This window comes from Rattus norvegicus, chromosome 5, assembly GCF_021556685.1.
Source record: "Rattus norvegicus strain SHRSP/BbbUtx chromosome 5, alternate assembly SHRSP_T2T, whole genome shotgun sequence".
Classification (NCBI taxonomy): domain Eukaryota; kingdom Metazoa; phylum Chordata; class Mammalia; order Rodentia; family Muridae; genus Rattus; species Rattus norvegicus.
The window spans coordinates 95,372,136-95,399,943 of NC_141538.1; positions in this window are offsets into that span (position 1 = coordinate 95,372,136).

The window sequence follows — 27,808 nt, forward strand, 5'->3', positions numbered from 1 at the left end:
TGGGCATCTTTATGCTTTCAGTGTCTATAAATTTTTATATAACAAAAAGGAATGCCATGGGCTTGTTTTTAATACAGTGAATCAATGCCTTTTATAAAAATGCATATTTTTATTAAACTACAAAGTTAAAACATGTTTATTGCAACAATAATACAAAGTAAAATCCAAAAACAGCCAGTCACCCAGTTCTATTCCATAATGTGAAGTTAATGTAGGAAGATATAAAGATAATTAGATAGATGATTGATAGGTAGATAGATAATAGATAGATGGATGATAAATAAATAGATATCAGGTAAAATATGTTTCTGAAAAGATATTTCTTTGAATCTATTTAACTATTTTCATGGTTTACTATTTGCAGTGAAGAAAAGACTTCCTCCTTGGCTGATGCCTTAGTTTCTGCAAGCTCCAAAGGTCCAAGTTAGTTGACCCTGTTGGTCTGCCTATGGGTTTGCCATCCCCTACAGTTCCTTTAATCCTTCTTCTAACTCTTTCATAGGGATCCCCAAACTCAGTTCAATGTTTGGCTATATCTGAATCTGTATCAGTCAGCTACTAGTAAAACAGCCACGTTAGGCTCCTGTCTATAAGCACCACATAGCATCAGTAATAGCATGAGGGTTAAGTGAACCCCCATGAGATGGATCCCAAGTTGGTCCATTTCAGTGGTCATTTATTCTTTCAGGATCTGTTCCATTTTTTTTCTCTGCATTTCTTTTAGGCAGAAACCATTTTTGGTTGAAAGTTTTGAAGATAGATTGGTGTCCCCATTCCTCCACTGGAGGCTGCTTCTAACTTTTCAGGTTCCATATTCCCACTGTGAGGCATTTTAGGTAAGGTCACTCACATTGAGTCTGAGGGCCTCCCCATCCCAGGTCTCTGAGAGTTTCTAGAGGTTCCCCCCACTACCATTCCCTGCATCTGTGTATTTCCATTCATTTTCCTGGCCATCTGTGTTTCTGTCCTGTCTCCTCCTATACCTGATCCTGTTACATTTTTATGCCTCCCTCTGCCTTGATTATTATGTTCCCCTTCCCACCAACCAAAAAGCATACACAGGCTGATCTGAGCCCCCACAGTCTACCCTGCCATCCAACACATATGTAGCAGAGCACTGCCTTGTCTGGCCTCAGTAGGAGAGGATGTGGCTAATCCACTTGAGACTTGATATCCCAGGAAGGGGGGATGACAGAGAAGGCACCATCTCAAAGGTGAAGGGGAGGGGCACAGGGAAAGAACTTTGTAAGGGGGAACTGTGAAGAGAGGCAACATGTGGGTTGTAAATAAAATAATTTATTATTAATAATAAAGACTCCCTAAACACTGCAATATCAATACTTCCTCTTTTCTAACTTTTATTTCCAGCATTTATTACTTTTACTTACTTACTTAAACTTCATAAAAGACCAAAGGAGCACACTGATGAAGAATGGGTCCTAATTGAAGGAGGAGATAAGGGAAGATGAAGACACTTCAGGAAAATGTATTTATTGTAGGTATTATGTGCTATGAGTATGTAAAATATGTGGTTTAATCTATATAGGTGTGTTGATTGAGTTTTTGTCAACTTGACACAAGCTTAGGTCATCTGGAAAGAGGGAATAACAGTTGAGAAAATGTTTCCATTGGCTAACAGGCAAAACTGTTGGGCAAATTTTATTAATGATCAACATGGGAGAACCTAGCCCTTTGTAAGTGATACCACACCTGTGCAGGTGCTCACCTGAAGGTGAGCCTGACAGCAATCCAGTAAATGTCGTACTTTGTATTTCTGCATCAGTTCCCACCTCCAGGTCTCGTTTCTGAGCTCCTGATCTGACTTCCCTCAGTGATGAGAAGTGATGTGGAAGTATAAGCTAAATAACCCTTTTCTGCCTAATTGCTTTGGGTAGCAACAGAAATCAAACTAGAGCAGTAGAATGCATTAGAATATCTATCTACAAATACCAATTCATCTTCCCTCAATAGATCTTAAGATATTTTGATGAATGGTTTGTTATGAAATATACCTTCAATTGTGACATATTGTCTGCCTAACTTCACTGTGTTAGCTGTGTTACCCTTCATTGAACTTAAAATACATACTTGCATTCCTGAGAAGCATGTCTGTTGGTGAGAAGGGAAGGGGTGGGGAGAAGATATGATGCAAACCAGTTCTAATAAATCTCAGAACCAAGAAACTAGACAGGGCTCGATCAAGAATGACTTTTTAATATCATTTCCCCTTTATTTACTCCCTCATGTCTCATTTCTTGCCTTTTGGTTGAAATGCCTTTGTTTCCTCCCAGGAAAGACTTAATGTTTAAATTCTCTTTCTGCAGCCAGAGGTCCTAACTTGAGCTCGTACAACTCACTGTTCTTCATTGCGTTGCATCATTGTTTGAAGTTGACTTTAAAGTTTCGTGCCCCAAGCTAAATTTTTTCTAACCGTCCTTTATCCCTGAATCATCAGTATGAGATGCACTATGATACATAGCAATTACTCAACATATGCAAAAAACATGAATGAAGCTTGGTGATTCCCAATGGTAACAATATCAAAACACTGTGATTTTACCTAACACTCTGAAACCTTAAGACCCTGGAATGCTTCACCGAGTTCAATACTCTCTGAGGTTATATACAATCTCAATCAATCTCCTAGTTCTGGCCACACTGATTCTAAATAAATGAAGACAGAGATTGGCATTTGAAAAAACATAGGCATCTTTAATCCAAATACTTCTTATTGTATGAAGTTACACCTGTTTCTGTTGCATGAAATCTTACCATCTTCTCCATGAGGCACCAGAGTGGGTAATTTCCCTGCCCAGTAAGTCACTATTTTGAAACACAACTGAGTTTGCAAGACAATGAAATAAAATCATCATATCTGACAATTGTCAGAATGTAGAGACCAAATCACAGTATAAACCACAACATTGTTAGTGTAACTAACCATTTTAAAACACACACATATTTGTATATTGTATATGCATACATACATATATTACATAAATATATGTGTATATACATATACACATGTGCACACACATATATCGATATAAATATACATAAATTTCTACTTAGATTGTGTACTTTACCATGTGAATTATCATAGCATTTCTAGATATGTCATTGACTGTATTATAACTGTAATCATTCTTTTACCTTCATCTCTGCTGTACTACATGTTGCTACCTAGAATTTGAAGCATCCTCTAATTATTACTAGCTCCATTCCTCAGGGTTTTCAAGAGTCCCAAAGCACATCCCTCTTATGACTTCAGATAAGAACACAGTTCTGTCTTAGTTTAAAGCCAAGTGGAGTCACATTCACTTGATTCTCTCCTGTGGGTAGAAGTGTCATTATTCATTCCTAATGTTCTGTGTCTTAACAGAAAAGCTCCTGCTAAAAATGGTGCAGAGGAAAAGGCTGTATGGACTTATTTTCTTCCATAGCAAAAATCCACAGGTGCAGTACTCTTAGCTTACTGTAATCACTTTCATACACTTGGAATATGGGAGCAGCTCTTCTGAAGAAAATCAGGATATTTTCTCTAAGTATCCTCTCTACCACCACCCTGGTTTCAACCTTGGATCTTGTCTTCTGATTCTTTTATTGGAGAAATCAATAAACTCAAGATTCTAACTCCTATTCAGAATGATGCTGGAAAGGGGCTGGACACAATGATGCCTTTCTTGCTTCTTTTATTCCCAATCACAGGAACAAGGAAATTTACTTGCACATTCCTTATTTCTGCCCTCACTTCCTTGTTCAAGGTGGCTTGATGAGGTATGCATGTTCAAAAATGAGTTTAAGGTATTTTTCATGTATTTTTTAAAAAATATTTTGAGAGTTTGAGGATCTTAAAGATATATGTTTTCAGTCCGCATGTGTTAACTTCATTAATTTCGAATTTATTTCCACAGTTTCTTACTTACATTTCTATTTGCTGTTCTTTTTATCAACTTTTCTCTCCCTCCCTCTCTCCCCCTCTCTTTTCTTTCTTCTTCTTTTTTTTAAATTTTATTTTATCTCTCGAATGCTTCCTGGTTGGTGGTCCAATGTCTGTGATCTCTCAGGAGTCTAAGTAAGTTGAGACTGCTGGTCCTTCTACAGGGTGCCCTTCTCAGCTTCTTCCAGCTTTTTCCTAATTCAGCCACCACAGGGGTCCAAAACTTCTTCCATTGATTGGGTGTAAATATCTGCCTCTGATGCTTTCAGGTACTTGTTGGGTATTTAGGACAGCAGTCTTAATGTGTCTCTTTTTCTGAGCACTCCATAGCCTCTGTAAAATAATGTCAGGCCTTGGAGCCTCCCCTTGAGCTGGCTTCCACATTAGGCCTGTTTCTGGACCTTCTTTTCCTCAAGATCTTCTCCAATTTTGTCCCTGTAGTTCTTTCACACAGGAATAATTATGGGTCAGAGTTTTGACTGTGGGATGGTAACCCTATTTCTCCTTTGATGCCCTGTCTTTCTGCTGGAGGTGGACTCTACAAATTCCTTCTTACCTGAGGTCCCTGGTCCCTCCCTTTGAATCCTGTGAGTTTCTCACCTCCCAGGTCTCTGGTACATTCTGGAGGCTCTCTCTCTCTCTCTCTCTCTCTCTCTCTCTCTCTCTCTCTCTCTCTCTCTCCTCTTTTCTTTTCTTTCTTTATTTTATTTTTATTGTTTTTATTTTTTGAGACAAGTTTTCTCTGTGGAGTCCTGGCTGTTCTGGATTCACTCTGTCCTGGAATTCAAAAATATACTTGCCTCTGCCTCCCGGTCGCTAGGATTAAAGTCATGTACCACCATGCCCATGTTCCCTCAATTCCTACATTTTATTTTTTAAAATAAGTTTATATCACTCTCTTCCTTTAGTATACTGGAAGTGCTATATCCATTTTTAAAGCTGCTTACCATTTAAATTTTCCTTATGTGAAATGTAAACTTTATCTCTTTTTCTAAATCAAACACAATAATATATAGTTCTTGCTCACCTGATTCAATGTTATAGTAGACCAGGATAATTTCTTTGATTTTAAATCCCTAAATGACAGGGCACCCACCATCACCATTATCATCATATCATACCAGCACTATGAGGCTGCATAATTAGCACGTTACTCAGCTTCTGTGACCATCAGGCCTAGTTTCATCCCAGACTCTCTAATTGTGTGCATCTCCCTTCTTCCGGAAGTGTAAAATTCTTCTCTAGGAACTCAGTGGCTGGTGATGATACATCGTGTTCATCTCAGCTCTTCAGACTGTGTAAGCAACTTGGATCTTTCACAACCTGGTTCAGGCAGAAATTTCAGCTTCTTCTTCTAACATTAACTCACTTCCCATCTAGATGTTCTCTCTACTGAGCTTTGAAGTTCACCCCTCGTTCCCCAATGCAAGTATATTTGCAGTTGTCTGACCCAAAAACTTGAAGACTTTTTTGGTTTGGGTTTTTGTTTGTTTGTTTTGCATTTGCCTGAAAAAGTATTTGCAATTCTGTTTCATTTCACGGTTTGTTAGCATTTGACTATATTTTTACTTAGCTTTAGTAATTTGTTAAAAATTATACTTTCCTGAATGTACTTATTCTATAGTAGAGGGACTTTTAGGGTATTTAATCTATATTACTGTGTAGAGGTGAAAGTTCTTAATTGATGGGCCTCTTGTGTGTTTTCATGCTGTAAATGGCATTGCTTTAGTGAAGTAAACACCTAGCCTTTCTAGTGAAGAAAAGATTCAGCATTAAAAAGTAAAGTATCTATAGTTGAGAACAGGAAGTGTTTTCTATTCATCATCACAGATGAGCAGAGGCCCACATTACAAGGACTACTTCACCTTTGCTACTCTCTATTTCTGCTGATCAGTCTCTTGCCTTTATTTTAGAGACAGTGAACACTTTTGAGTAATTGGAGACTTTCATATAAATAACACATAATAGAAACAAGTCTCTTGAAAACACATGCAGTTTTTCTTTTTCTTTTTGGAGTAAAGTGGTTTCTATTTCATTGATGAGTGTCAGAGACAATATGAATTGTCTATGATACTCTGGATTTCTTAAGTACCATTTGTCTTCCTCTTTCCACCAGAATACTTCATAATAGGTGCACTGGATTATTTCCTAGAGACTACCTATAACAGTTGCACCATGAAAGGAATCACAGAAGACTAACTGATATAAGTGATTCCTTTGAGATTCATTTACATTATTCTTGTAATGACCCCAGGTTATATGGAACCTTTGAAAGAAATTTCCCAGAGTCAATTCACCATTTACAATGTGCAAGCTAATTTTTGTTAAGGACACAATATAGAGACATGTTAGAAAAGGGATACCCAATTGAGAAAATGTCTACACTAGATTTACCTTTGGGGAAATGTGTGATGAATTTTCTTGATTGATGATTGATGTGGGAGGGCCCATTCCAAAGGTAGTGGTGTCCTGGTGCTGTAAGAAAGCAGGTTGATTCCCTGATGTCCCAGCATAGGAAATTGCTAGGGTTTTAAGACAAGAGTGGGTAGATGAGGGAGCACCCTTAAAGAAGCAAAGGAGAGGGGAGTGGTATAGAGAGTAGGGGGAGGGGAAACAAGGATGAGGGAATAACATTTGAAATGTAAATAAATAAAATAACCAAAAAAGAAAATAAGAAAGAAAGCTGAGCAAGCTCTGAATGAGTGCTCCTCTGGGCAGCACTCCTCCATGGCTTCTGCCTTAAGTTGCTGAGCTGACTTGCCTGAATGATAGACTACCAGTTGTAAGATAAAATACCCTATTTCTTACCCAAATTTCTATTGGTTATAGTGTTTTGTCACAGCAGTAGAAATGCTAGCTAAGACAAACAATACCAACTAAAGTACCATCAGCATACTGGAAATCATTTTCAAACTATATGATGGTGTATATAAATGATTATATTAGGGATATTCACTTAATCTAAATGGAGCCAAACAAATACTATTTTATGGAATTTAATTGGATAAAAAGATAATAACAATGAAAACTTTAGAGAAAATTCAGTGACTTTTCAAGGAGAAATAGAAGTATAAAGATGGTAATAGAAGTAAAATTCTGGTGTTCAACAATACCATGGTCCAGATTCCCACCCATTTTGGAGGATTTTCTTGAGGTCGCTGACAAAATCGTTTTTAATATATGCATGTACTCCTTATTTGGGTCCAAATGGTGATGAAAAGCATGGTAAGACCCCGAACAACTGCCTTCATTTTGTGTCTATCTCCCCTACTTTGAGTCACACTGTTTGATTCTACATGAACATTTCAATCAGGAAATATTTGACTACTCAACCCCTCTATTCTTTCATGAAGGCTTATCATAAATGATGAATTTATACTGCGAAATTACCAAGATGTTTTATTTTAATCAAAACATTTTCTAATGATTGTACAATGCTTTGAATATTTAAAATATGTGTGCTAAAACATGGAAGGTTAATTTCAGTATTTATGTTAAAATCTTGCAATGTATACCCAAAAGATGCCCCAACATATAAGAAAGACACGTGCTCCACTATGTTCATTGCAGCCTTATTTATAATAGCCAGAAGCTGGAAAGAACCCAGATGCCCTTCAACAGAGGAATGGATACAGAAAATGTGGTACATCTACACAATGGAATATTACTCAGCTATCAAAAACAATGACTTTATGAAATTCGTAGGCAAATGGTTGGAACTGGAAAATATCATCCTGAGTGAGGTAACCCAATCACATAAAAACACACATGGTATGCACTCATTGATAAGTGGCTATTAGCCCAAATGCTTGAATTACCCTAGATGCCTAGAGCAAATGAAACTCAAGATGGATGATCAAAATGTGAATGCTTCACTCCTTCTTTAAAAGGGGAACAAGAATACCCTTGGCAGGGAAGAGAGAGGCAAAGATTAAAACAGACACAGAAGGAACACCCATTCAGAGCCTGCCCCTCATGTGGCCCATACATATACAGCCATCCAATTAGACAAGATGGATGAAGCAAAGAAGTGCAGGCCGATAGGAGCCGGATGTAGATCGCTCCTGAGAGACACAGCCAGAATACAGCAAATACAGAGGCGAATGCCAGCAGCAAACCACTGAACTGAGAATAGGACCCCCGTTGAAGGAATCAGAGAAAGAAGTGGAAGAGCTTGAAGGGGCTCGAGACCCCATATGTACAACAATGCCAAGCAACCAGAGCTTCCAGGGACTAAGCCACTACCTAAAGACTATACATGGACTGACCCTGGACTCTGACCTCATAGGTAGCTGTGAATATCCTAGTAAGAGCACCAGTGGAAGGGGAAGTCCTGGGTCCTGCTAAGACTGAACCTACAGTGAACTAGATTGTTGGGGGGAGGGCAGCAATGGGGGGAGGATGGGGAGGGGAACACCCATAAAGAAGGGGAAGGGGAGGGATTAGGGGGATGTTTGCCCGGAAACCGGGAAAGGGAATAACACTCGAAATATATGTAAGAAATACTCAAGTTAATAAAAAAAAAGTCTCCCAACCAAAAAAAGCCCTGGAAAAGAGGAGTTTAGTGTAGCATTCTATCAGACCTTCAGAGAATACCTCTTACCAAAATTCTTTAAACTATTCCACAAAATAGAAACAGAATGAACACTACCCAATTTGTTCCATGAAGGCACAATTATGCTTATACTTAAACCACACAGAAACCCAACAAAGAAAGAGAACTTCAGACCAATTTCTCTCATGAATATCAATGCAGAAATTCTCTATAAAATTATTACAAACCAAATCCAAGAACAATCATTGACCGTGATCAAGTAGGCTTTATCCTAGGGATGCAAAAATGGTCCAATATTTGGAAATCTATCAATGTAATCCACTATTTAAACAAACTCAAAAAAAAAAAAAAACCTACGTGACAAAATTCTACACCACTTCATGATAAGTCTTGGAAAGAACAGGAGTTCAAGGCTCATATATAAACATAGTAAAAGCAATGTACAGCAAACAAGTAGCTAACATCAAACTAATTGGAGTGAAACTTGACGCAATCCCACTAAAATCAGAGACAAGTCAAGGCTGCCCACTCCCTCCCTATTCAATATAGTACTTGAATTCCTATCCAGAGCAATCAGGCAACAAAAGGTAGTCAAAGGGAAACAAATTTGAATGGAAGAAATCAAAATATCACTTTATGTAGTTGATATGATAGTATACTTAAGTGCCCCTAAAAGTTCTACCAGAGAAAAACTAAATGTGATAAACAATTTAAGCAAAGTGGTTGGCTGAGAAAGAAATTAGGGAAATGACACCCCTCACAACAATCAAAAATAATATAATATACTTTGGTGTGAATATAAACAAGCAAGTAAAAAATCTATATGACAAGAACTTCAATTCTCTGAAGAAAGAAATTAAAGAAGATCTCTGAAAATAGAAAGATCTCCCATGCTCATGGGTTGGCAGGAATACTATAGTAAAAATGGCGATTTTGCTGAAAGCAGTCTACAGATTCAATGCAATCCCCATCAAAATTCCAATTTAATTCTTTTTAGTGTTAGAAAAAACAATTCTCAAATTCATTTGGACTAACAAGAAACCAAAAATAGCAAAAACTATTCTCAACAATGAAAACACATTTGGGGGAATCACCATCCCTCACCTCAAGCAAGCTGTTCTACAGAATACTATAAATAAAAACTCCACTATATTAGTTCAGAGACAAGCAGGTCAATCAATGAAATAGAATTTAAGACCCTGAAATGAACCCACACACCTATGATCACTTAATCTTTGACACAAGCTAAAACCATCCAATGGGAAAAAAAAGATAGCATTTGCAGCAAATGGCGCTGGTTTAACTGGAGGTCAGCATATAGAAGAATGCAAATTGATCCATTCTTATCTCCTTGTACAAAGCTCATGTCCAAGTGAATCAAGGACCTCCACATAATACCATATATACTCAAGCTACTGAAAGAGACAGTGGGGAAGTGCCTTGAACACATACATAGTCATAGGGCAAAATTTCCTGAACAAAACATCAATAGCTTATGCTTTAAGATTAAGAATCGACAAATGAAACCTCATAAAACTGCAAAGCCTCTGTGAGGCAAATGACACTGTCATTAGGACAAAATGGCAACCATTAGATTAGGAAGAGATCTTTACCAGTCCAACTCATAGAGGCCTAATATCCAATATACACAAAGAATTCAAGAAGTTATACTCCAGAGAATCAAATAACCCCATTACAAATGGGGTACAGAGAAAAACAGAAATCTCAAACGAAGTATAACAAATGGCCGGGAAGCACCTAAAGAAATGTCAACATCCCTAGTCATTAGAGTAATGCAAGTCAAAACAACTCTTTAGATTCCACCTCACACTAGTCAGAATTGCAAAGATCAAAAACTCAGGGGACAGCAGATGATGGAAAGGATGTGGAGAAAAATGAACACACCTCCATTGCTGGAGGGATAGCAAGCTTGTACACTGGAAATCAGTCTGGCATTTTCTCAGAAAATTGGACATAGTACTACCAGAAAAACCCAGCTATATCATTCCTGGGAATATACCCAAAATATGTTTTTACATGTAATAAGGACACCTCTATGTTCATGGCAGCCATATTTTTAATAGCCAGAAACTGGAAACAACCCACATGTCCCTCAACAGAGGATTGGATACAGAAAATGTGGTATGTTGGGAGTGATGCCCTTAAAACCCTCCATTATTGATGTTAACAGTATAGTTAGAGTTAAGTATGACAGGGTTCATGGAAAATCCCCAGTGAGCTGCAGAAGACTAATACAAATCTGGTGGTCAGGATGAAGAATGATATGAAAAAGTTGTGGCCTTGCTGAGAAATACATCTTACCTCAGGATGCCCAATGATATGACCTGTAACCTTTCTGAGAAACCAACATCCTGTAACCTTTCTGAAAAACCAACATCCTGTTGATATCAGCTGACCACAAGAGAGCTGTGTCCTTGGCCTGCATAAATGTTTCCCACTTCCCCCTCTCTCTGTTACCGCTGCTATGGTATAAATTCAGCCTTGGGAAAAAATAGAATTGTCACCTTGATCAGACTTTTGTCATGGCGTCCTTCTTCGCATCTTTTTCCCCCATTCTCTTCCAGGTACCCTCTGCAACCTCGTTGACTGCCCTACTGCCTCCAGGACACTGGTACATTTATACAATGGAATACTACTCAACTATTAAAACCAGTGATTTCATGAAACTCACAGGCAAATGGATAGAACTAGAAAATATCATCCTGTGTGAGATCACAAAAGAACACACATCATATTTATTCACTGATAAGTAGCTATTAAGCAAAAGCTTGGAGCACCCAAGATACAACTCACAGAGCGCATGAAGCTTAAGAAGAAGGAAGACCAAATAATGAATATTTCAGTCTTACTTAGAAAGGGGAACAAAATAATGAAAGGTAGTAGAGGATGTGATGAATTTGTGATGAAGAGAGGAGGGGGAGGGAGAAAAGAGTGGCAGAATCAGATATGGGAGAAGATGAAGAAGATATACAGAGGATCAGGAAATGGAACAGAGGTGTGTAGCAATTGGAGATGGGAAACTGGGTATAGCAACCAGAAAGTCCCAGATGCCAGAATAGCAAGAGCGTCTCAGGATTCCACAGGGATGACGTTAGCTGAAATATGCCACAAAGGGGAGGGAGAACCTGTTGAGACCATTTCCAGAGTTTACCTCTCCCCCCCAATTGAGGACTGGGTCCACCCACCCATCTCCAAAGTTTTAACTCAGAATTGCTCCTATTTAAAGGAAATACAGGGACAAAGAGTGGAGCATAGATTGATGGAAAGGCCATTCAGAGATTGCCTCACCAAGGGATCCATCCCATGTGAAGACACCAAATACTGACACTATTGCAGTAACCAGAAAGTTCTTGCTGACAGGAGCCTGATACAGCTGTCTCCTGAAAGGCTTTGCCAGATCCTGACCAATACAGATGCAGATATTGAAGCCAAACATCAGACCGATCACAGGGACCCCAGTGGAGGAGTTTGGAGAAGGACTGGAGAAGCAAGAGGGGGCTTATCTGACCATCAATCGAAGGGGAGGTCCTTGGTCCTGTGAAAGCTTGATGCCCCAGTGTAGAGGAATGCAGCAGTGGGTAGGTATGTGAGGGAGTACCCTCAGAGAAGTAGGATAAGGGGATGTGGATAGGGGGTTTCCAGAAGGGAAACCAGGAAAGGGTTAACATTTGAAATGTAAATAAATAAAATATTCAGTTAAAAAATACTTCTATGCCTTAACCTGGTTTCTTCTCCCTCCTGTATTCATATTATTCACTGATTTTGCCTTTTTTATGGAGGCCCTCGGTTTCTGCATGTTCATTCCTTTAATTTTTTTCCTTTAGATTTACCATTTTATTGTACTTCATGATCCATTTCCTCTTCCTTATCCTTCAGGTCAGATACTACACTTGACTGAGCTTGTTTGTGATACTTTTCTCAGAACTCTTTATTTGGTTCTGGGTTTTCCACTTTGACTTTCATTCCATTTTAGTTTTTTCTACACATAGTCTCTTTATTAAATTTCATTTCATCTTGAATTGTTTTCATTATTTCCATCAATTCATTGTGGGCTTATGTGTGAGTGTATGTGTAAGTGTCTGTGTGTGTGTGTGTGTGTGTGTGTGTGTGTGTGTGTGTGTGTGTGTGTGTGGTGTGTGTTTGTCTATGTCTGTGTGTGTTTGTCTGTGTCTGTGTGTGTGTATTGTGTGTCACTTGTTCACATTTTCTATTTTCTTTTATTTTCTTGAACACACTTATGGTTATTGTTTTATAATTATTATCTGAGTTTTTGCAATCATTCTTGTCAGTGCATTAGGTAAGGCCATTTTCTCATAGCATATATCTAGCAGGTTTCCACAGTTCTGGCATCGCTAATATTTTAGGGTCTCTAAAGGAATCCAGGCTTCAACTTAACAGCCTCCATGCAGCAATACCTCAGATACTTGCCTGTTCTTAATAGTTTTCCTGAGTAGCAGAAAGAGATTCCAGAAGAACTTTCTTCAATCCTTTACTCCAAAGCCAAAATCATTGTGCAGAGCTGCCATGTTCTGCTGCTTGGTGGAACTGGAACATGGCCCATTGTCAACTACATCTTCACCAGTTTTCTGTTCTCAGTCATTTCTTTCAGTCCCTAATTTTACTGTCCTGGGAATAGCTCTGTAGACGAGGAAGGCTTTAAACTGAATAATTAATTCAAAAAAATCCAAAGTTACTACTCTGTAGAAAATATGACCTTAACACAAAATCAGGTACAATGAACCTGATAGAAAAACCATGGAGCATTCTTGAACTCACTGACACACAAGAAGACTTCCTAAACAGAAGGAAAAAAATCTGCCTCCCTCTGCCTCCCAACGCTAGAATTAAAGACATGTACCATCACAGTTGGCTCTAAGCTTTTCTTTAAATTTCTTTTCACAAATAGGAAGCTTAGCTGGATAGGATTTTGTCCTGACATCACCACTCCCTTTATTTTATTTTACATCAGGTTTTTTCTTTAATCTGTTTTTCTCCTTGAACACATGACTTGACATTTTCTGGTGCTCCCTTTCTCCTTGAACTGTACATTTTATGTTTTTCCATGCTCAAATTTCCCTTTTTCATTATAGATATTTGTAAGAGTGAACACAAGTAACCACATGACAGAGTCAATACTAAGGTATTTTGAAATCTTCTCTTCAGCACAATTAATCTTAGACTCCTCAATTGAGCCTCTGGAAGACTATTCAGACAAGGGTAAAAAGCAACCACATTCTCAAATATCACAAGATATCAATAAATATCACAAGATCAATCTCTAGGACACATATTGCTATTCTTCTCCTCGTAAACCCCTTGACCCAGTGTGCCTACCCGCCAGTTTAAATCACCCTCAGCACCACTGCTCTCCATGTTCTCACTACTAAGGACCATTACATCCCACTTAAAGCATCCAACCATTTTGTTTTGTTTTCTTTTCTTTTCTTTCCTTTTTTATCCAAAGTTTCAAAGCCCACATTCCTCCAAAGAAAATCTTGCTCATACCTGTCACGACAATACCCCAGTCCCTGGAACCATCATGGAAGGATTCATGGCAGTATGAAGGCAGACATGATACTGGAGAGTTCTACATCTGGATGAGCAGGCAGCATAAAGAGGATGCTGCAAAGGATGTGGCTTGAGCTTGAGATATGAACTATCACCCACAGTGACATACTTCCCTCAACAGTGGGACAGCTACTCTAACAAGGCCACACCTTTTTTCTTTTACATTTTTATTGGACATTTTAGGTATTTACATTTCACATGTTATCCCCTTTCCCTCCTCTCCCATTTCCCCTCACTCCTCCCACTTCTTCTATGAAGATGCTCCCACTCCCACCCTACATCCTGGAATTCCCCTACACTGGGGAAAGGAGCCTTCCCAGGACCAAGGGCTTCTCCTCCTATTGATGACAGACAATGCCATACTCTGCTACATGTGCTGCTGGAGACATGTGTACTCTTCGGTTGGTGGTTTAGTCTCTGAGTACTCTTGGGGGGTCTAGCTGGTTGATATTGTTATTCTTTCTACAGAGTTGCAAACCCCTGCAGCTCCTTCAGTCCTTTAATTCCTCCATTGGGGACCCATGCTCAGTCCAATGACTAGCTGCAAACATCCTCATCTGTATCACAGAAGCTCTGACAGAGCCTCTCAGGAGACATCCATATCAGGCTCCTGTCAGCAAGAACTTCTTGGCATCAGCAATAGTGACTGGGCTTGATGGCTACATATGGGATGGATTCCCAGGTGGCCAGTCTCTGCATGCCCTTTCCTTCAGTACCTGTTCCACTCTTCATCCCTGTATTTCCTCCCGTGAGTATTTTGTTCCCCCTCCTAAGAAGGACTGAAGCATCCACATTTTTGTCTTCCTTCTTCTTGAGCTTCATATAGTGTGTGAATTGTTTCTTGGGTATTCTGATCTTTTGGGCTAATATCCACTTATTGCTGAGTACATACCACATGTGTTCTTTTGCCACTGAGTTATTTTACTTAAGATGATATTTTCTAGTTCTATCCATTTGCCTATGAATTTCATGTAGGCATTGATTTTCATAGGTGAGTAGTACTCCATTGTATAAATGGACCACATTTTCTGTATCCGTTATTCTATTTCAGCTTCTTGCTATTATAAGTAAGGCTGCTATGAACATAGTGGAGCATGTGTCCTTGTTATATGTTGGAACATCTTTTGAGTATATTCCCAGGAATGGTAAAGCTAGGTCCTCAGTTAATATTATGTCCAATACGGAGTAACTGACAGACTGATTTGTAGAGTGATTGTACCAATTTGCAATCCTACCTCTATAATAATGCTACTCTCTATGGGCCCATGAGGTCATATTTGTTCAAACTACCACAATATTATATGAAAATCTCAAAGAAATAACAAAGCTAATATGGATGAGAAACTCAGGAACCTGCAAGCTTATGCAAAGAACTACAGACAACTAATGAATCCTGAGAGTGGAAACATTGTCTTAGCAAGGAAGAGCACATCTGTTGGTTATCCAGCACTAAATGGTCAGCTCTGGAAAGATGTATACAAGTAAGATTATAGAGACCAAGAAATTTATTCTTTTTTGTTTAGGAACATCTGTTGCTGCATGTATATTTTTATATATGTAACAATTAATAAAAGTTGAAAAGACTAAGGAGGGCATAAATCTTATGTCAAGATTTGGAAAGAGAGAAGGAAGAGAAAAAATTAAGATCTTTTATTCTAATCTCAAAATATTTTAAGATACAAGAAATCAAAATAAAGAATATCTTTCACAGTGGGAACCTGCTATAATACTACACATATGTACATGAACATGGCCTCATTTTGTAATACCATTCTATTTTTATGTAAGTGCAACATAATGGCTAACATATTGGAACAATTCTGACAGCAGAATTTTGGAAAGTACAATTCTCAGTTTCTGTAATGCAGTACAAAGGTGAATTATTAGTAGTCAGTGATAGTAGAGCTCACATTTTTGAGGTTTTATTCAGACTGTATCCCATTGTTCTTCAGAAAAAGAAATCATATCTACAGCTAAATGAGACATCAACATTTAACCAGACCAAAGATTTAGTGTCTCAGTCTTTCCTTTAGCTAGATATATTACTTTTCTATTGCTATCATAAAATGTCATGAATAAAGTAACTTATAGAAAAGGGGTTTATTTGATTTTATAGTTTCAGAGGAATAAGGGTATGACATAATAGTGTTACATGTAAGCAAGCAGCAGGCACAGGGGTTGGGGCAGGAGGCTGATGGTTCAAATATTGAGCTAGAAGAAGCAAGAAAAGAGTGCAAGTGGAAATGTGAGAACTTAGAACCCACAGAATCACTCCTCCTAAGCTCCCCTGTCCCCCATACTGGAAACCAAATATTTAATTGCCTGTGATCATCATTCAAACAATCACACTTTATGTTTGAACAGAAATATATGAATTTCACTCAAACCTTACATGGCCATAATTAAGCAGGTAATGAGCTCAGCATGGAAGCAATTTTTTTAACCCTAAAATACCTTATTCCCTGCTGGAATTTTGTGTAGAATATGCTAGTTCTCTATCTTTCTACTATTTCTGAATTACACTAAAACATTAATTAAATGATTGCAGCAATGAATCCTGACACGTTTTCCCCTTGGAATAAAGTACAACTCAATTTAATTCTTCTTAATTACCACATTCAGATTTGTCATATTTTATTAATAATGAATATCTGTTCTTTTTTAAGTGGCATTGATCAGCAAGTTCCACTGCTGCTGAGGGAGATTGACATGACAAATGTCCATCACTGTAAGTTCGATATTATTGTTCGCTTCCATGTACTTACAGGATAATCAATATTTTATTCAATCTGTAGTGTATATATAACAAACAAATTAGTGATATTGCAAGACTATCTCCCAGAATGTTAGACCACAAAGTTTGATTTAATTTTCATAAACATAAGAAACTAATAGTAATCCCATTCATTATGTGATGTTCCCTCTCTTCTACCCTCCAGATGTCTTACTTTCATACAATGAATGTAATCAAAAACAATACTCTGATTTCAATTTAAGGGACATCACCCAGAGTGCTATTTCTAGTCACCTTTTTAGCAGTGTTAAATGGTTGAAAACAGGTGAAGTGTACGAAATTTACTAATTTCTGTGAGAGAGTGATATAAATGGTACTGATCTACTATGAAAGGCTCCTGGTAGAAAACACTCTGCACATTACTGCCAGCACACATGTCTATTTTATTTAATCTCATGATTTACAGGGGAAAATCTAGTACAGGCATTGCTCTCATTTGGTGTTTGACTCTTCCCTCTTCCCCTATATTGCCTCAATAATAGGAGATAAGGTATATGAAATCATTTTGCTCTCATTTTCTAAGTACAAGAAAATAAAGAGAAAATGTAAAATAAAGAGAAAACATTGATAGATACATCCTTTAATTTAAGTCCAATTCATATAAAATAAGGAAAACTTAGTTCTTCAAACATGAGGCCAAGGAGCAAGGTCAATGGCAGCCTTCTCAGATGGCAACCATATCCATCATAAGAGAAAAGTCATTGATTAGTGATTGCTATGGCATTCGTGGAGAAATAGCATATGAATTATATGCATGAAAAGAGTAAATTCTGTTCTACCTGGGCCCCAGATAAAAGTGAGTTAGGAGTAACTCAGGATATGAGTACAAATGATGCCTGACGAAAAGGAAAGGACAATCAAGTAGAAGAACATGGGAAGTTGAACATAGAGGAGGAACACATTCCTTCCATTCTGTCATAGTATTGGAGGTAAGGTAGAGTTCAGATTTCTTGCACACTATGAGGTAGATGAAGAAAATTCATGTGAATTAGCATTTTGAAGAGGAAATGCACATAAAAGTTTCTTATGAATTGTAATGATATTGTAATTCCCCCAAAGCCTTTAAAGGACAACTTCCATTGGCATAACACAGTAAGAATAGCAGGGGACTACTTTTTTGTATAGTTCATCTTATTAAAGGGTAGCTTCCATTTATATAAAACATTTTCCTTAGTTAAAGTTAACATAAACCATACAATTTTGTTTCTTTGTAATTGGTTTTTTATAGAGAACCAGGATTTCTTGGAGTTTTTTTCACGAGAATATATTCATTATTCTTGGAAACGATTGATATGCATAAAAATTAAGTAATTACTTTTATTAGCACTCATGGTATATAACATTTCTTCAGCAAATGATTACTTACCTTTTCAAAACATAATTTCTATTGCATTTTTTATTTACATTTCAAATGTTATTCCCTTTCTCAGTTTCCTGGAGAAAAGCCCCTTGTCCCATTCCCCTCCCCTTCTTCTATAAGGGTGTTACCCTTCCCATCCCGCAAAAAGTCCCCTACACTGAGGGTTCCAGCCTTGGCAGGACCAAGGGCTTCACCTTTCATTGGTGCCAACAAGGCCATCATCTACTACATACGCAGCTGGAGCCATAGGTCAGTACACATATAGTTTTTGGGTAGTGGTTTAGTCCCTGGGAACTCTGGTTGGTTGGCATTGTTGTTCTTATGGAGTTGCAAACCCCTTCAGCTCTTTCAATCCTTTCTCTAATTCCTCCAATGGGGATCCCGTTCTCAGTTCATTGGTTTGCTGCTAGCCTTCGTCTTTGTATTTGACATACTCTGGCCAGATTATACAGCTATATCCTGCTCCTGTCAGCATGCATTTCTTAACTTTATTAATCTTATCTAGTTTTGATGGATATATATCCATATATATGGATATATATATATATATATATATATATATATATATATATGTCCATATGTGGCAGGCTCTGAGTGGCTCTTTCTTCAGCCTCTGCTCTAAAGTTTGCTTCCCTAAACACTCCTATGAATATTTTAGTTTCTCCTTTAAAGAAGGAGTGAAGCATATGCACTTTAGTCATCCTTCTTCTTGAGCTTCATGTGGTCTCTGGATTGTATCATACATAATTTGAGCCTTTGGGCTAATATCTACTTATCAGTGATTGCACACAATGTGTTTTTCTTTTATTGGGTTAACTCACTCAGGATGATATTTTCTAGTTCAATCTATTTGCGTATAAATTTAATGAAGTCATTGTTTTGAAAGCTGAGTAGTACTCCATTGTGTAGATGTACCACATTTTCTGAATCCACTCCTCTGTTGAAGGGCATCTGGATTTTTTCCCACCTTCTGGCTATTATAAATAAGGCTGCTATGAACATAGTGGAGCATGTGTTTTTATTGTATGTTGGAGCAACTTTTGGTTACATACCCAAGAGAGGTATAGCTGGGTCCAAAGGTAGTGCAATATCTAAATTTCTAAGGAACCTCCAGACTGACTTACAGAGTGGTTTTACCAGTTTGCAATCCCACCAACATTGGAAGAGTATTCCTCTTTCTCCACATCCTTGCCAGCATTTGTTTTCATCTGAGTTTTTTATCTAAGCCATTCTGACTGCTATGAGGTGGAATCTCAGGATTGTTTTGATTCACATTTCCCTGATGACTAAGGATGTTGAGCATTTTTTTAGATATTTCTCAGCCATTCAATATTGCTCAGCTGAGAATTCTTTGTTTAGCTCTGTACCCCATTTTTAATGGGGTTATTTGGCTCTCTGGAGTCTAACATATTAAGTTCTTTGTAAATTTTGTATATTAGCCCACTGTCAGGTATAGGATTGGTAAAGATCTTTTACCAATCTGTTGTTTGCCATTTTGTCCAAATGACAGTCTCATTTGCCTTATAAAAGTTTTGCAGTTTTATAAGGTCCCATTTGTCTATTCTTAATCTTAGAGAATTGGTGTTTTGTTCAGGAAAATTTCCCCAGTCCCCATGTGATCTAGATTCTTCTCTACTTTTTCTTCCATTAGTTTGATTGTATCTGGTTTGATGTGGAGGTCCTTGATCCACTTGGACTTAAGGTTTGTACATGGAGATAAGAATGGATCACATCGCATACTTCTGCATGCTGACCTCCAGTTGAACCAGCACCATTTCCTGATAATGCTATGTTTTTTCTACTAGATGGTTTCAGATTCTTTTTCAAAGATGAAGTGACCAGAGGAGTGTGTGCCCATTTCTGGGTCTTCAATTCTATTCAGTAGATCTATGTTCCTGTCTCTGTACCAATACCATATAGTTTTTATCACTATTCCTCTGAATTATTGCTTAAGATCAGGGATGGTGCTTCCCCAGAAGTTCTTTTATTGTTGAGGATAGTTTTCAATACCTCGGGGCTTTTGTTATTCCAAATAAATTTGTGAATTGCTCTTTCTCACTCTATGAAGAATTGAGTTGGAATTTTGATGGGGATTTCATTGAATCTGTAGATTGCTTTTGGCAAAATGGCCATTTTTACTATATTAATCCTGCAAGTCCATGAGCGTGAGAGGTCGTTCCATCTTTTGAGATCTTCTTCAATTTCTTTCTTTTTTTTCTACATGGAGAGGTTTAATGAGAGAAGGGGAAAGGAGAGAAAAGAAGGCTGGCTATGGGCACGTGGGGGGAAGGGAGGAATGAGAAGAGAAGGGACAGGGACAAAGGGAAAGAACAGGGAAAAAAGAGAACAAAGAGAGAGCAAGAGAGCAAGTTTCAATTTCTTTCTTAAGAGACTTGAAGTTCTTGTCATACAGATCTTACACTTCCTTGGGTAGAGTCATGTCGAGGTATTTTATATTATTTGTGACTATTTTGAATGTTGTTATTTCCCCAATTTCTTTCTCAGACTATTTATCTTTTGAGTACAGGAAGGCAACTAATTTCTTTGAGTTAGTTTTATACCCAACCATATTGCTGAAGTTGTTTACCAGGCTCAGTATTTCTCTGGTGGAACTCTTGGAGTCACTTAAGTATACTGTCATATAATCTACAAATAGTGATATTTTGATTTCTTCCTTTCCAATTTGTATCCCTTTGACCTCATTTCACTGTCTGACTGCTCTGATTAGGACTTTAAGTACTATATTGAATGAATAGGGAGAGAGTGGGCAGCCTTGTCTAGTCCCTGACTTTAGTGGGATTGCTTCAAGTTTCTCTCCATTTAGTTCAATGTTAGCCACTGGTTTGCTGTACATTGGTTTTACTATATTTAGGTACGGGCCTTGAATTCCTGAACTTTCCAGGACTTTTATCATGAAGGGGTATTGAATGTTGTCAAATGCTTTTTCAGTGTCTTATGAACTGATCATGTGGTTTTCTTCTTTGAGTGTCTTATATAATGGATTAGGTTGATGGACTTCCATATATTGAAACATTCCTGCATCCCTAGGAAGAAGCCTACTTGATCATGATGGATGATCATTTTGATGTGTTCTTACATTCAGTTCATAATAATTTTATTGAGTATTCTTGCACCTATATTCATAAAGGAAATTGTTCTGAAGTTTTCTTTCTTGGTTGGGTCTTAGTGCAGTTTAGTTATAAGCATAATTGTGGTTTCATAGAAGGAATTAGACATATATATATACATATATATATGTATATATATATATTATATATATATATTCCCAAACTAGATAAGACTGATGAAGCTAAGAGGTGCATACTAATAGGAAATGAATATAGATATCTCCTGAGGGACACAGGCAGAACATGTCAAATACAGAAGTGAATGCTAGCAGCAACCATTGAATTGAGAATGGGACCCACATTGGAGGAATTAGAGAAAGGACTGAAGAGCTGAAGGGGCTTGCAACCACATAAGAACAACAATGCAAACCAACCAGAGCTCCCAGGGACTATATGGCTACCCAAATAATATACATGGACTGACCCATGGCTCCAACTACATATCTAGCAAAGGATGGCCTTGCAGCAAAGGAAAGAAAAGCCCTTGGTCCTGCCAAGGTTGGAAGCCCAGTGTAAGAGAATGTCATGGAAGGCTGGAAGGGGTATTGGAAGGGAAGGAGAACAATGTTATAGAAGAAAGGGAGGGGGAGGGGATAGAGATGTCACCCTTTTCATTTCTGATCTTGTTAATTTTGATACACACTCTGTGCCCTTTGGTTAGTCTGGCTAAGGGTTTATCTATCTTGTTGATTTTCTCAAAGAAAAAGCTCCCTGTTTTGTAGATTGTTTGTATGGTCCTTTTTCTTTCTACTTGGATGATTTCAACCCTGACTTTGATTATTTCCTGCCTTCTACTCCTCTTACGTATATTTGCTTCTTTTTGTTCTAAAGCTTTTAGGTGCTCTGTTAAGATGCTAATGTATGTTTTCTCCTCTTTCTTTTTGGAGCCACTCAGAGCTATGAGTTTTCCTCTTAGCCTTGCTTTCATTGTGTCCCATAATTTTGGGTATGTTGTGCCTTCATTTTCATTAAATTCTAAAAAGTCTTTTATTTCTTTATTTCTTTCTTGGCCAAGTTATCATTGATTAGATCATTGTTTAACTTCTATGAATATGTGGGCTTTCCATCATTATTGTTGTTATTGAAGGCCAGCCTTAGTCCATGGTGATCTGATAGGGTGCATCTGATTGTTTCTATCTTCTTGTATTTGTTGAGGCCTGTTTTTTGAATGATTACATGATCAATTTTGAGGAATGCACCATGACGTGATGAGAAGAAAGTATATTCATTTGTTTTAGGATGAAACATACTATAAAATATCTCCTATGATTCATTTGGGTCATAACTTCTGTTTTTTCATTTTCTGTTCCTATGATCTGTCCATTGATGAGAATGGGGTGTTGAAATCTCCTACTATTATTGTGGGAGGTACAATGTGGACTTTGAGCTTTAGTAAGGTTTCTCTTATGAATATAGGTGCCCTTGCATATGGAGCACAGATATTTAGGATTGAGAGTTCATATTCATGGATTTTTTTCTCTGATGAGTATGAAGTGTCCTTCCATATCTTTTCTCTTATCTTTTGGGTGAAAGTCAATTTTATTCAATATTAGAGTAGCTTCTCTAGCTTGTTGTTCAGACCATTTGCTTGGAAAGTTATTTCCCAGCCACTTACTCTCTGGTAGTGTCTATCTTTGTCTCAAGATGTATTTCCTATATGCAGCAGAATGCTGGGTCCTCTTTACCTATCCAGTCTGTTTGTCTTTTTAATTGGAGAATTGAGTCCATTGATGTTAAGTGATATTAACAATTGCTTCCTATTTTTTTTGTTAAAGGTAGAATTATGCTTGTGTGCCTCTCTTCTTTTGGAGATTACTTTCTTTTTTTTTTTTTGAAATTACTTTCTTACTTTTGCTAGGGTGTGATTACCCATCCTGTGTTGGAGTTTTCCATCTAATTATCCTTTATAGGGCTGGATTTGCAGAAAGATATTGTAGAAATTTGTTTTTGTTGTGGACTATCTCGGTTTCTCCATCTATGTTAATAGAGAATTTTGCTGGATATAGGAGCCTGTGCTGGTCTCTGCGGGTCTGTATGACATCTGGCCAGAACCTTCTGGCTTTCAAGTCTCTGTGGAGCGGTCTGGTGTAATTCTCTTAGGTCTGCCTTCATATGTTACATGACCTTTTTCCCTTACTGCTTTTAATATTCTTTCTTTTTTTCATGCATTTGATGTTCTGACTATTATGTGACAGGAAGAATTTCGTTTCTGGTCCAATCTATTTGGAGTTCTGTAGGCTCCTTGTATGTTTATGGGCTTCTCTTTCTTTAGGTGAGGGAAGTGTTTTCTTGTATAAATTTGTTGAAGATATTTGTTAGCCCTTTAAGGTGGGAGTCTTCACTCTCTTCTTTACCTATTATCCTTAGGTTTGATCTTCTCATTGTGTCCTGGATGTTTTGGGCTGAGAGATTTTTGTGTTTTCCATTATGTTTGATCACTGTGTCTATGTTTTCTGAAATTCTCTTTTCTTTCTCTTGTATTCTGTTGGTGATGCTTGCATCTATGACTCGTGATCTCTTCCCTAGTTTTTCTATCTTCAGGTTTGTCTCCCTTTCTGATTTCTTTATTGTTTCTATTTTCATTTTTAAATCCTGGATGTTTTTGTTTAATTCCTTCACCTGTTTGGTTGTGTTTTCTTGTAATTCTTTAAGAGATTTTTGTGTTTTCTCTTTAAGGGCTTCTACTGTTTACTTGTATTGTCCTGTATTTCTTTAATGGAGTTACATATATGTCAGTTTTAAAGTCCTCCATCTTCATCATGAAATGTGATTTTACATCTAAACTGTTCTCAGCTGAGGAATATCGCATGCCTGAGAAATACATAAAGAAATGTTCAGCATCCTTAGTCATCAAGGAAATACAAATCAAAGCAACCCTGAGATTCTGAGATTCTGCCTTAGAGCAGTCAGAGTGGCTAAGATCAAAAACTCAGGTGAGAAAAGATGCTGCCAAGGATGTGGAGAAAGAGGAACACTCTGCTTTTGTTGGTGGGATTGCAAACTGGTACAACCTCTCTGGAAATTAGTCTGGATGTTCCTCAGAAAACTGGACATTGCACTACTTGAGGATACAACTATACCACTCCTGGGCATATACCCAAATGATGCTCCAACATACAACAAAGACACTTGTTCCACTATATTCATAGCAGCTTTTTTATAATAGCCAGAGGCTGGAAAAACCCATATGTCCTTCAACAGAGGAATAGATACAGAAAGTATGGTACATTTACACAATAGATTACTACTCATCTATTAAAAACAATGACTTTATGAAATTCTTAGGTAAATGGATGGAACTAGTAAATATCATCCTGAGTGAGGTAACCCAATCACAAAAGAACACATATGATATGTACTCACTGATAAGTGGATCTTAGCCCCAAAACTCAGATTACCCAAGATACAATTCACAGATCACATGAAGCTCAAGAAGATTGAATACCAAACCATGGATGTTTCAGTCCATCTTTGAAGGGGGAACAAAATTCTCACAGTAGGAAACACAGAGACCAAATGTAGAGCAGAGACTGAAGGAAAGGCCATCCAGAGGCTGTCCCACCTGGGGATCCATCCCATATACAGTGACCAAAACCAGACACTATTGCAAATGCCAAGAAGTGCATGCTGACAGGAGCCTGGTATAGCTGTTACCTGAGAGGCTCTGCCTAACCCTGTCACATACAGAGGCAAATGCTCTCCACAAATCATTGGACTGAGAATGAGGTCCCCAGTGGAGGAATTTGAGAAAGGACTGAAGGAGCTGAAGGGGTATGCAGCTTCTTCTTTTTGGCCATCAAGGAGAGGAGAGGCCCTTGGTGATATGAAGGCTTGGTTCTCCAGTGTAGGGGAATGCCAGGGCAGGCAGTAGAGAGGGAGTGTGTGCATGGGTGGGGACATATCATTATAGAAGCAGGGTGAGGAGGATTGGGATAGCAGATTGCCGGAGGGGAAATGGGGAAAGTGGTTAACATTTGAAATATAATTAAAGAAAATATCAAAGATAAAAGAAGTCTATTGAAGAAAAAAAATCCAACTTGTGCTTTTCCGGTGTGTTTGAATATCCAGTATTTGCTTTGGTGGGAGAACTGGGCTCTAATGTTGCCAAATAGTCTTGGTTTTTGTGACTTAGGTGCCTTACTTGCCTCTTGCCATCAAGTTGTCTCTGGTGTTAGCTTGTCTTTCTGTCTGTGACAGTGGCTTGATCCTCCTGTAGGCCTGTGTGTCAGCACTCCTGTAGACCTTTTTTTCTCTCAGCTGGTTCTGGGAACTGAGAACTGCTCCTGGGTTTGTGTGTCCTGAGGCCCCCAGGCAGGTTGCTTGGCACAGAAGGTGATTTGGTCTTACCTCTGCTCACAGGTTTGTAGGTCCTCTTGGTGAATCACTTTCAGCCTGGGAGCAGACAGAAACCTCAAGGGTCCTGCCCCTGACTGCTCTTAGGTCCCAGTGCCCAAAGGGCACAGATGGCACTAGGTGATTTCCTCTTGGGTCAGAAATGTGGGCAAAAAGTAATTGTCTCTTCTGAGTTCTCATGATTGTCCACACTTCTCTAGAACATAATTTCTATGTGATATTTTCTCATAAAAATTCTTAAAACATTTGATCAATTGTTTAACCATACATTTCATTTCATTCATGTAATAATTTGGGGTTAAATGTGATACATTTTTCACACCAAAAACACTGAAAAAAATTTTAAACTCCTTGCTACATAACAAAATATCAGAAAGATGAATGCTCTTATTCTGAAAAATAGTCTACTATCAATTTTAAGTGTTTACTTCTCTGATAGTAAAATCTAATTATTATTTCAACTTTAGTTCTCTGATTGGTAGGCAGTTTAAATTCCAAATGTTTATTTTATTCATTGATATATCTTCTACTATGAATTTTCTGGTGAATAGTTAGCATTTTTAATTTTGTTGTGAGAAATTTTTAAGTAAAATATTATACTATCCAGATATCTCATAATCACTGCAGAGTTTCTTTACTGATGTGAAGTGTCACTTTTATCAGGTACTCTGGCTTTTCCTTTTTACCAGTTACTTGTTTATTTTCTAAGTAATTGTTGATTCTTATTGTTATCCTATTCATTCATTTGGATTTTGTAAGTAGAAAAAAAGAAATATTGTTAGCTTATACTTCTACTTCTCTTGTTACTGCAGTGCATTGAGGGCAACTTTGAAGGATGTGGTGGTTTGAATATGCCTAGCCCAGGGAGTGCCACTATTTGGAGATATAACCTTGTCACAGTAGGTGTGCCTCTGTGGGAGCAGGGTTTTAAACCCTCAGCTTAGCTGTCTGAAAGCCAGTTTTCTAGCTGCCTGCCAATGAAGATGTAGAAACCTCAGCTCCTCCAGCACAACCCCTGCCTGGACAATGATATACTTCTGTCTTGATGATAATGAACTGAACCTCTGAACCTTTAAGCTAGCTCCAATTAAATGCTGTCCTTATTAGACATGCCTTGGTCATGTTGTCTGTTCATAGCAGTAAAACTCAAAGACAATGGATCTGTTAAGTTGAGATAAAGTGAGCAGATGGTAATGAACATGGATCTGCAAATGTCTCAGGAGTGGGACAAATATAGTCTTTTGAGTAATTGCTCAACAGTGGTACATCTAGGCCAAGCGGCAATTCAATATATAGAGTTTTTGAGAACCCTGCAAACTTATTTAAAAAGTGAGTGCACTAGTTGCAACCATACAAGAAATATATAAGCTTTCTCCTTTCACCACAGCCATACCAGCACGTTCATTTGTATTCCTAAAGGCCATTCCATCCAGGGTGGAAAAGTAGTTTTCCCTGATAGCTAAAGATTTCAGAACTTTTAAAGATGTTTGCTAATGACTTGTATTTCTTCACTTAAGCACTTCTCAGTTCATTGCTTATTTTAAATTGTTTATTATTTGGGGTTCTTTATATATATTACACATTTGTTCATTTGACAAAGATTTTTCTCCTAATTATATAGGTATTTTTTTCAATTGCTTGATGATTTCTTCAGCTTTGCAGAACTGTTTCAGTTTCATGAGATCACCTTGAGTTTTTTTTCTTTCCTTTGCTATTTGAGTCCTAGTAAGAATGTTATGACTTGTACTTATACATTGATATAAGGAGAGCCAGTTCCTAATTTTTCTCTAGTAGATGGTGAGTATTGTTTTTTGGCGAAGTCCTTGATTCATTTGGAGTTCTATTCTATGTATAGTGAGCCATAAAGACCTAGCTCCATTTTGATGAATGTAGAATTCCAAGATTCTTAGCACATTTATTAAAGATACATATTTCTCCAATATATATTTCTAGATTCTTTGCCAAAGATGTGGCAACTATGGCTGTGAAGCATTATATCTGGGTCCTAAATTCTATTCCACTGGCCTATGTCTGTTTTCTATTAGTCCTATGTTATATTTATTACTCTTCTTGTGTAAAGTATATTAAA